This window comes from Arvicanthis niloticus, chromosome 10 (genome assembly GCF_011762505.2).
Source record: "Arvicanthis niloticus isolate mArvNil1 chromosome 10, mArvNil1.pat.X, whole genome shotgun sequence".
NCBI lineage: Eukaryota > Metazoa > Chordata > Mammalia > Rodentia > Muridae > Arvicanthis > Arvicanthis niloticus.
This window is the reverse complement of record NC_047667.1, coordinates 1,931,295-1,943,512: the sequence shown is the minus strand read 5'-3', so window position 1 is coordinate 1,943,512 and position 12,218 is coordinate 1,931,295. Positions and strand designations below refer to the sequence as shown.

The 12,218-nt window shown below is 38.0% G+C and overlaps 1 pseudogene; it reads left to right on the top strand.

Annotated features, from left to right (window-relative positions):
* Positions 1-10,939: 10,939 nt before the first annotated feature.
* On the top strand, positions 10,940-11,581 carry LOC117716204 (motile sperm domain-containing protein 1 pseudogene; annotated as a pseudogene).
* Positions 11,582-12,218: the final 637 nt, after the last annotated feature.

Here is a 12,218-nt window from a genome sequence, read left to right as displayed (position 1 = left end):
CCTTATTGCTTTTAGTATTTTTTCTTTGTTTTGTATATTTAGTGTTTTGATTATTATGTGGCAAGAGGTATTTCTTTTCTGGTCTAAACTATTTGGGGTTTTGTAAACTTCTTGTATATTTATAGACATCTCTTTCTGTAGATTAGGAAAGTTTTCCTATATAATTTTGTTGAGGGTATTTACTGGTCCTTTAAGTTGGGAGTCTTCCCCCTCATCTATACCTATTATCCTTAGGTTTGGCCTTCTCATTGTGTCTTGTGTTTCCTATATATTTTGGATTAGTAGCTTTTTGTATTTTGCATTTTCTTTGACAGTTGTGTCAATGTTTTCCATGGTATATGGTATCTTCTGCACATGAGATTCTCTCTTCTGTCTCTTGTATTCTATTGGTGATACTTGTATCTATGACTCCTGATGTTTTTCCTAAGTTTTCTATCTCCAGGGTAGTCTCCCTTTGTGATTTCTTTATTGTTTCTACTTCCATTTTTAAATCTTGGATGATTTTGTTTATTTCCTTCACCTGTTTGGTTGTGTTTTCTTGCAATTCATTAAAGGTTTTTTTGTGTTTCTTCTTTAAGGGCTTCTATCTGTCTATCTGTGTTCTCTTTAAAATTCTTTAAGAGTGTTATTTATGTCCTTCTTAAAGTCCTCTATCATCATCATGAGAAGTGATTTTAATTCTGAATCCTGCTTTTCTGGTGTGATAGGGTGTTCAGGGCTTGCTCTGATGGGGGAACTGGTTGCTGTAAATGCCATGTAAGTTTGGATTCTGTTGTTTAAGTTCTTGCACTTGCCTTTTGCCATCTTGTTAACTCTAGTACTATCTGTACTCTCTGTCTCTGACTGGAGCTTGCCTTTCCAGTTATCTTGCTTGTGTCTAATCTCCTTGGGGTCCAGAAGTCTCTGTGTTCTTCTCCAGCTGATCTAAATACAGTGGTACCTCTAGCATGACTCAGGATAAGGTGTCTCCAAGGTAGCAGACCAGCTAGGTTTCCACTGTTCTGGGTGCAGTGTCTCCTCTCGGATGTCTCAGGATAAGGTACCCACTGTTCTGAGTGCAGTGGATCCTCTAGGATATCTCAGGATATGTTGTCTGTTGCTCTGAGTTCAGTTGTTCCTCTGCCACTCTGGGTTCAGTGGTACCTCTTCCGCTCTGTGTTAAGTGGACCTTCCAGAATGTCTTTGGCAGAATCTGGTGTCCACACAAGAGCAGATTGGGCAGGGGTCTGCTCCAGGCCTCAGATTTGGGAGAGGGGAAGAAGGGGAGTACTATTCTGCAGGGGCGGGTGTTTGGGTATCAGCTGGAATCTGGGCACTCCCAGCACCCAGCTATGGGCATAGGGCAATGTGTGGGTCTTCCTACCTATGTCTCTGGCTTCAGTGGAGATTCCAGAATGTCTCGTGTGGAATCTGGTGTCCACACAAGAGCAGACTGGGCAGGGGTCTTGAATCAACATTTTCTAATACTCACAGCAGTGGGACAAAAGCTGGTTGATAGTCCCCTGTGGGGAAGAAATCTCGTGGGCGGGGAGAGGGAGTCCTGTGGCAGGGTCCCAGGGCGGCTTCCCACGCTGCCAGCGGAGGATCCCACATTGATACAGGCGCCGCGGGCTGGCTGTGGGCGGCTCAACTTTCCAAAGGCTGGGAACCTGGCGGTGGCAGATCAGGCAACACGTGGAGTCCGGTTTTCCAAAGCTTTATTGTTCATGACATGGTAAATGGATGCAGGTGGTACGCCCTTCCCCCGCCAAAAGCCAGGAGAGAACAATCTTATAGGGAAGGGAGAAAGGGGAGGGAATAACTTAATTAGCTATGCCCCTGGCTTTTTGATAATTCATTAATATTTAAATCTCTGGAGGTGGAGACTTGTTAATCAAGCCCTCTACCTATGTCCTACGTGACTAAAGGTGGCAGGTTAAATGAAGTTACCTCATCCAAGGCCCAACAGACCCCCGTAACAGACATGCCAGGTTTTAACACACTAACGTAATTGGAAATTATACAGTCACTGCAACTTACAATAAATGCTTTAGAAGAGACAAAAACAATTTTAGCTTGACAATTAAAAGAGCCTTAAAAAATGCATTAACTTTTGTTTAAAATCCAGATTTTGTCCCAACATTATCTCTTGCTATCTTAACATCAAGTGAGCTACAGCTAGTTTCAAAATATGTCTCTGACAAAGTCCAGATCCAGTCTTCCAAAAGTAGACTGTTATTTCCATATTGGATTGATTTCTACATCAGTACATGATTGAGTATTAATAGCTGGGTACCTTTAAGAAGAATATAAGAGACATAGTTTCTCTTTTTGATTCTCTATCCCACAAGGTCTAATAACCTGTGGCAAGGCAGCTTGTCTCATCTGGGATATAGTCAAGCAAAGGTGGGTCAGGAAAATATGTCCAATACAGCTTCCTAATCAACCTCATCAGGGCAGTAAGCAAGCTCAAAGGCCAGCATCATTCTTTGTTTCAGCAACAGTATGTCTCATCAATCTTTTTAAAGTTCCATGGACCTCTTCCACAATACCTTGTCCTTGAGGATTATACAAAATCCCTGTAATAATTTGTTTGCATAATAAAATTATGAATTTAAAGAATCCTGCTCTGTTGACCTTTGATTCTACAGATAATGCCAATAAAAGTATCCATAGCCTGAGCTCAGTATTTCCATTTTGGACAAACCTCAGGAATGTCATATATAGCTTGATCAGGCTAGCCCTTCTTGTCCTGGGAATACTTTTATTCCTGCCCATAGTGTTAAAGATTATATTTAACAACATCAACATGTTGTCAGCCAATTTATATGGCTTAAACCTGAAAATGAACCCCCAAACAAAGCTATTAAATTAACAGGCCGGCAAGTCAAGGATGGGTAAGATTCTGTAGAGAGCCTTACCAACCTAAGACATAAGTGCATTGACTTTGATAATGCATATTTCATGACAGAGAGGGAAGGCATTCTTGTCAGAAGGACTTAAGACAGCCTCAGTCTTGTTAACAAAATAAAAAAGGGGGAGAGGTGGAGAGCCTTTGGGGATGCTTGGCAAGAAACTGACATGGGCCAAGGACAAGGAAAGGGGCTGCTTGACAGGAATATGACATTGGCCAAGGACAAAAAAGTAGACTTCAAGAAGGAATCTGACATTAGACTAGAACAAAGAAGGAATTTCAGGTAGAAGTCTAAATCATAGGCTATAACAAAGAAGTAATCTCAGGCAGGAATTTAAATATGAGGTGAGAACAAAGAAGTAATTTCAGACAGGAATCTAAATTTTAGGCTAGAACAAGGAAGTCAGCATCAGACATGAAAATGACCTTGGGCTAGCATGTGGAAGTGGGCTCAGATACTTTCGTCATCCTGATAAGCCTTTAGAAACAGTAATCACAGGAGTGCTCATGTAACTGAGTTTAGTGCTTTGTTTTTTGTTTGTTTGTTTGTTTTTTGTTTTTTGACTATTTGTGTTTATTGTCTTGCTTGTTTCTTGACTATTTTCATCTATTGTATTGCTAGACTTTCAACCTAGAACTGATCTTATTATATGCATGTAATCAAAATGGTATAAAAGCATAAAGGAAAACAGGATATAGGATAGGGGGTTCTAAGGAGAGGAAATGGGAAAAGGGGATGACAGATGTACTGTAAATAAATAAAATACCCAATAAAAAGAGAAAAAAAAAAACCTGTCCTTGCTGATTTGTGTATGGTGTGTGGGAGTGGATCCAGCTACCCCTGCAAATTTGTGTGATCTGAACTGCTGATATCCTGACAACAAAGATTTGGACCTCCCCCAAAGAACTATTTCTAAGTAAATCCACATTCCCCTTTGGCCTATAAAACTTTTTTTTTTTTTTTTTTTTTTTTTTTTTTTTTTTTTTTTTTTTTCATCTAGTGAATGGTGGTCTAGAAGGGAGGTTGAAGTATTTAACAACCTTTGTTAAAGTGGGTTTTGAAAATTTTAAGCCTACATATGGTATCCTCCTTCCCCATCTCTGTCTCTCTGTTGTTCTATCTCTCTTTTCTTGGTGACATTATATATTCATAAGATTCCCACCACTGAAATAAAAAAGATAAAGTTAATACCCATGACTTCAAAATGGGCCTAAGGTTCTTTCTTGTTGTATAGCATATAAATTTATTCCAACTTGATATACAGTAGAAATCAAGATGCCAAAAGTGATTGAAAATACGTATGCTTTTTGATCAGACAATGGTACCTCAGAGAATTTATCCTGAGTATGTAATCAGTTATTTTCACAGTTATCTACATATAAATTATTCTTGTAGCCATATCTACAGTACCAAATCTACATCTACATGCCAAAGTAGACTGTTCATTGGAAATATTTATATAAGAGGATATGTTATAGTTGGTAAAAAATGATTTATTGGTATGAATATGTTATAGCATTGAAAAGTTTATTACATTTGTATATACTATTAGAGGTAGTTTGTGTGTGAGTATATGTTTATGTGTGTGTGTGTGTGTGTGTTTGTGTGTGTGTGTGCTAGAGAGAGAGAGAGAGAGAGAGAGAGAGAGAATATGTATACACAGAGGTTCTACAGAATTTGTGTGAAGGGCAGAGGATGATATTTGGGAATTCTTTTTTTTCTACCATGCATGTCCTAAAAATTGAACTCAGTTTTTCAGTTTTGACAGCAAAGCACTGTACCTATTGAGAGGTCCCATCAGCTGTATTTGCTCTTTCTTTTGTGGGTATGATAGTGTAGAATAAATTGTTATATCACAGGGCTGGTAATCCTTTCTTAATCTACCTTGGATTTCTATAATGAAATTTATTCAAACCCACTATTGTAGACAAACACACACACACACTCACATACACAAAAATACATACAAATACACACATATACAAACACACACACACAGGTAAAATGTACTTACATCATAATGGGACAATGGCATTCCTATTAGACACTATACACTTACAGATAATAAACCTAACCCCCAAAACTTTTTTTTTTAATTTTGGAACAGTTGGCCAGTAAGGTTCTATAGACACATAAATGTTACAAACTATTGCCAATCCTATTAGTTATCCTCTAAAAGTGATGGTAAAACTATATTGGTGAAGAACAGTATGATCAGTGTTATCATCTGTGAACCAACCCTGCAAGACACATTGACAGCTGATGATATGGCATGACAAACCTATTAGTACTACATTGAAAAGACTATCACAGAAATAATCAACCACATTCTGATACATTTACGTCTCTCTCTCTCTCTTTCCAAGATCAAATAGGACTATTGTTGGGCCAAGAGCCTATGGATAGTCAGTTCATAAGTCCTGATAGCAAATCTAATACAACTATTCTATTAAATGAGCATAGTAAATGACTGACTCATAATGACTTATTGTTATTCCCATGGATTAATGTATCTCACAACCATCAGCAGAAAAATTTCTATTTTCAGTAGATGATGATTAACACAGAGAAGCATGAGTATCCAAGGTTCATAGAATAAGGCCATAAGCAATGCTCAGCCTTTAATGGAACATTAGTATGACATCCTCTCCTAAGCCTCAAGGATTACTAAAAGGAGGTATAGAGATTGTAAGAGTCAAAGACAGTGAGTGAATAAAAGGAAAGAGTGTCCTTTGGACACAACAGAACAGCTAAACAAATGAACTCAGGTTATGCTAGTATGCATAAGACTTGTTTGAGCTCAATCCATATGAAAGTATAAACAATGGGAGCACAGGTAGACATAAAATTCCTATCTGAGAAGCTGTTGGCAACTGATAGCTTCCAGAAAAAGAGAATCAGTTTTCTTAAAGAGTGTAGCCTCTGACAATCTTGTATGTTTAAGTGAAAGGCCACACCTCCATGAATATATGGGTTGAAAAAATTGGGCTTAATGAATACAAAAAACAAACAAACAAAAACAAGAACAACAACAAAAAAATCAAAGATACAAAGTTGGATGGTTACAGGGGTGAACATCTGGTAGGAAGTGGGGAAAAGGGAGTAGACATGGGAAAAATACATTGTGTGAATTTCTCAAAGAACTTATAATAACAAAGAAATTATTTTCAGCTTATTTTTCATGACAGCATCAACTTCACCCCTTGTCTACTGAGATGGAAGCATTGTGCAGAGACACTTGTTTTTGGATGCCCAAGAGATACCTGGCACAGTATAGGAATTGTAGACTGTATTTGTCTTTTTTCCTTCTTCTTAGCATTATGAATTTAACAGTTGATGAAATTAAACTGTAGAAACTAAGCACAATGGCACAAGTTAGGTCAGGACTAGATTAAGATCTCACTCTCAATTCAAACCTTACAAAGCTATGCTCTTTCTTTCAAATCTTAAACCCAGATAATATAAGAGAATTGAGTCAGAAAGACAATGCATGTACAAAAAGGATTGACAGGGACTGGAGACATGAAAAACTCAGTAGCTAAATTGTCACTCTGCTTGAAGACCAGAGTGATGTTCCAAATCACCCAGGTAGAGTGGATCAAAACAGCCAATGATTTCAGTGATGGGAAATGAGGTGGGTCTAATATATCTGACCTCCAAGGACATTATGTGTGTGTATTCATGTGCATATGTGTGTGTAGGTACACATAAATAATTAAAAGGAATGACATAACCTAAGTGACATGACAGTGTAAATTTTCTACTAGAAAATGACTAGGCAAGGAGCAAAAAAGAGGCAGTTCCCAGAGTCAAATATCCTGAGAAGAGATTAGGGTGGCTAATGTGTTATGGTTTTTTATCAGGGGACAGAGAAATATACAAGAAAAGACAGACACTAAACCTTGTAAGGCAGTTTGTGGGGACTGACAAGCAAGGATCAGAATACAGTGAGTGCAAGCTCTGATTTCCTCAGCCTGACATGTGTGGCTAAGTCCAACAGGAGTTCTAGAATTGATTTCACAGTATGATCCTGAATCATAAAACAAAGAGAGCTCTATTTTCTGTCCTGTTTCTGTGTTTAAGAAGGCAAGGAGGCGTGTAATCCATTGGAGAAAGATTTTTGTCTCAAGTAGTTGCATTTTATTTGAAAATATTCTTAGTGTTTGAAGGGATAAGTGACTGTTATCTGAAAAGTTTGTTTAGGTGGAGCAGTGTCTTCCCATGATGATTCTAGATTAGTTAAACAGTGCAATGTATTCAGTTAGGTCTCTCCTACTCATTCTTTACTGAACGTTTATTTTTTATTGTTCCACAGCTGCTCTAAACTTTCAAATGATAAGACCTAGGACACTGAACTCTGTGGTATGATGTGATTGATATTCTTTTTTGGATGCTTGATACTCTTGTAGCCTCGAGTACCTTATATATTCAAACTCAGTCCTAAAGAAAGAACAGAAATTTAGACCTTTGTGAAGGCTATCCTGTTCTATACATGGAGTTTCAGGTTGACATAAACTTTAATATGTTAAAAATATATCTTGGCATTTTATGAAAAAAAAATGGAAAGCTCTGGCTTAAAGTTACTCTTCTCCTTTCTGCTTCCTGGCCTTCCAGGATTTGAGTAGACAATTGTTTTATTCTCCTGTTGCCTCAAACTATACTGTTTTTGCCATATGTCATAATGAACTTCAAACCATAACTGAAAGAAAATCCCCCTTCTAGAGGCTTCAATAGGTGTTACATCATAACAGTAAGAGATATAGTACACATGTAACAGTCAATCATTCATTCTCCATAATAACCAGCATCAGAGAAAACTAAAAACATTTAGCCTTGTACTTACATTATTTTTCTGAAATAAAACTTCAGAGTTAAGTATTATGTTCATAGGTAAAGTGGTTTCCAAACATTCAATGAAGCCCTGAGTTTGATGGCCAGCACCACTGAATAAAACAACCATGGTGGTGTACACCTGTACTTTCAGCATTCCAAAAGTAGAGGCAAGATAGTCAAAAGTTCAAGGTCAGTAAATAGTGAGTTCAAAGCAAATGCATACTACATAAGAACCATCACCTTAATAACTGATTAATGTCAGTCATTAAAAAAATTATCATTTGAAAACTTAAATTGAGGTTCCCACTTCTCCAATGACTCTAGCTTGTGAAAAAAAAAAAACAAAAAAAACAAACAAAAAAAACCAAACCAAAAAAAAAAAAAAAAATAAAACAAAAAAATCCCAAAACTATAGCAAGAATATTGACTCTGGGTTTCACACTACCATGAAGCAGGATCTTACCTAGTGTGCTAAGCAGGTGGGATTTCCTGCAGTAGTATGCACTACACAATCAGAGCCTCCAGCTTCTCCATACTGCCACCATAGTTTAAGGTCATGGCATAGGGCTTCTCAGCCTTGGAACCCTGTACCTGAGTCAGTTCTGTGTTGTTGTGCTGAACCATCATCCAGATCTTGTCCTCTGCACAAATAACAGTACAAATCAAGAGAATTTAATATTAAAGTCCAACAAAAAGTACTTAAGCCATGGGTCACGCAAAGTATAAGGAAGTCTCTGTCTGAGTGCTCTATACAAACAGTGGGATCAAAGCATTCTATTCCTTTTAGAAGGACTAGAGACTTTTGAGCTGTATAAGGTTCTACCTCTGGTTAATATAGAAAAAAAAATAATCACAGGTGCTATGCCTATGAACCTTATTTTATAAATTTTATTCTCTGTATTTAATGTCCATTATGAACTTAAACCAAATACATTCTTTCACTTTATACATACAAAGAATGTTCAAAGTCTTTCTAAAATGAGTTGAAACTTGTAGGTGCTCAACTATCTCACATTAAATGGCATAGCACTTGCATATTATACAAAGTTACCTTCAACTTTTGTCTTAATATTATGTTTGACACATAGTAAAAATTATATATTATACAAACAATTGTTATAGTGTATCATGAAAGAAATTTTGACAAGGAAAAATTACTATAATTGTGCAAATTATATTTAGTACAAGCACAGTATCAGAGATAATTTATTAAAGAACCAATAAGAATCATGTGAAATACAACTACAGGTAATAAGCATATATAAAACAATTCATCATTATCAAGGATGAAATTATATCATGTAAGCATAAGGAATTGAGTAATAATCCTGAATTTTTAATTTTAAAAAAATTGTGGGCATTCTGCAACATGCTTATGATTCTAGTGCTTGGGAAGCAGAGACAGATGGAATAGTGAGTCTTGCTGACATCATAGCCTACTCAGTGAGTGCCCGGACATTAAGAATTTTGTGTTTGTTTGTTTTTCAAAAAAAAAAGAAAAATCACTAGTAAGATGGTTAACAAATGGTTCAGCAGTTCAGAGAGTGACATGTTCTTGCAGAAGACCCAAGTTCATTCCCCATAATCAATATTAGTTGTTTACAACCAAATGTGATTCTGTCTTTAGGGCATCCAGTGATCTTTCTGGCTCTTGCAGACTTTTGCACTCACATGCACAGATGCTTTCCTAACACAAATACAATACAATCTCCAAAGTACAAAGAAGATGAATGACAGCTTGGTCCTTATGGCTGGGGCAGACACCTAGCTGGTCTGCTTCCTGGAAGACACCATACCCTCAGCCATCCTAAAGGAACCATTGCACTCAGAGGAGCAAGTGAGAACCCTCTCCCACTACCCTATGCTCCAGAACTACAACTAGAAGTCTGAGGCACTCAGGACCCATCAGCCACCCAAACCCTGCCCATCCAGAACACCACTCTTATTTCACCCATTGCTTGATCCTTTTGGCTGGGGCAGACAACTTGCTGGTCTACTCCCATGAAGATACCATATCCCAAGCCATTCTAAAGGAACCACTGCACTCAGAGCAGCAGGATTTCAGGATCCCAGAGGTAGCCTAAGTCCCAGCAGTTCTTCCACCCAGGAGCTCAGGATCACAGAGACATCTGGACTCTGAGGATTTCTGACACAAGCAAGATAACTGGAAAGACAGACTCCAGTCAGAGAGTGAGTGCAGGTAGTACTAAAGTTAACCAGATGGCAAAAGACAAGCACAAGAACATAAGCAACAGAAACCAAAGTTACTTGGCATCATTAGAACCCAGTTTCCCCATCATAGCAAGCCATGAACACCCCATCACACCAGAAAAGCAGGATTCAGAATTAAAATAACTTCTCATGATGATGAAAGAGGACTTTAAGAGGGATGTAAATAACTCCCTTAAAGAAGTATGGGAGAATACAGGTAAAAAGGTAGAAGCCTTTAAAAGGGAAAGATTTAAGGAAGCCCTTAAAGTACTGCAAGAAAAAGCAACCAAAGAGATGAAGGAATTAAACAAAACCATCCAGGATCTAAAAGTGGAAGTAGAAACAATAAAGAAATCTCAAAGGGGAACTACCCTGGAGATAGAAAACCTAGGAAAGAAATCAGGAGTCATAGATGCAAGCATCACCAAGAGAATACAAGAGATAAAAGACAGAATCGCATGTGCAAAATATACCATGGAAAACATTGACAAAACCTTCAAAGAAAATGCAAAATGCAAAAAGCTCCTAACCCAAAACATCCAGGAAATCTAGGAAACAATGATAAGATCAAACCTAAGGATAATAGATATAGATGTGAGTGAAGATTCCCAACTTAAAGGGCCAGTAAAAATCTTCAACAAAATTATAGAGGAAAACTTTTCTAACCTAAAGGAAGAGATATCCATGAACATACAAGAAGCCTACAGAACCCCAAATAGACTAGACCAGAAAACAAATTCCTCCCATCACATAATAATCAAACCCTCAAATGCACAAAACAAAGAAAACATTAAAAGCAGTAAGGGAGTTCCCATATTCCAGCAGGCAGTGCAGTCTGGAGACACTGACAAAGGAGCAGGTAGCAGTTGCAGCTGCTTTCCAAGGAGCCAACGTTGCCAAGATTGCCAAAATGTTTTGGTGTTTTTAACTGAATCTAAGAAAGTCCAAAATTGATTTGAGACTGTAAAGACAGAAGCTGCAGCAAGGGGGATTCAGTGCCAATGAATCAACAAAAAAGATAACCAGAGTTAGTGTAAGGGACTCTTCCTGTCTTTGTGTTTCCTACAGAGCTAATATTTTAAGCAGATGATCAGTCAACACATAAGTGAGTGTTGACTCTGTACAATCCCTATGAGTTTGCCTTAAAGTTCAAAGTTTTGTGTACAACTCCAAATAAGTATGTTGTCATTGATGCTGTTGATGCGGTGAAGCCACAGTGCTGTGTGGATATTGTGATTCATCATAGAGATGTTCAATCCTGTCACTATGGTGTGACAGAAAAATTCTGCCTTCAGGTTTCTGAGCAAAGCCAGAGGAAGGCCTTGGGAAGAAAAGAGGTTATGTCCACTCTTCTCCCATCTGCGAAAGAACAACAAAAGGAAGAAGAGGAGAAGAGAATAAAGGAACACTTAACTGAAAGTGTATTTTTTGAGCAGTCATGTCAACTAGAAAACAGAGCAGTCTCTTTGGGACCTAGTTTGCTTACTGTCTTCCTGGGAGTGGTATGTATTGCGGCCCTGATGCTGCCTACTCTAGGGAATATGGAATTGCTGGTGCCTCTCGACCTCCACTTAAGTGTGAATCAAAAATTAGTGGCTGCTTATATCTTAGGTCTTATCACAATGGATATACTTAGAACATAAGCAAGTATTAAAACTGACTTTTGGCATATACCCAGAAGATGCTCCAACATATCACAAGGACATATGCTCCACTATGTTCATAGCAGCCTTCTTTATAATAGCCAGAAGCTGGAAAGAACCCAGATGTCTTTCAACAGAGGAATGGATACAAAAAATGTGGTTCATTTATACAATGGAGTACTACTCAGCTATTAAGAATAATGAATTCGAGAAATTCTTAGGTAAATGGATGGAACTAGAAACTATCATCCTGAGTGAGGTAACCCCATCACAAAAGAACATACATGGTATTTACTCACTTATAAGCGGATGTTAGCCCAAAAGCTTAAAATAGCCAAGATTCAACTAACTGACCACATGAAGCTCATGAAGAAAAAAAACCAACTGTGGATGCCTCAGTCTTTCTTCGAAGGAATGACAGAATGCTCAAGAGAGCAAATAAGGTGACAAAGTGTGGGACAGCAAATCAAGGAGGGGTCATTGGGAGACCACTCTACCTTGATATCCGTCCCATGTGCAGTCACAAAAGATAGACGCTGATATGGATGTCAGGAAGTGCACGGTGACAGGAGCCTGATGCAGCTGTCTCCTTGAAGGTCTGCCAGAGTCTGACATATCCAGAGGTGGATGCTCGAAG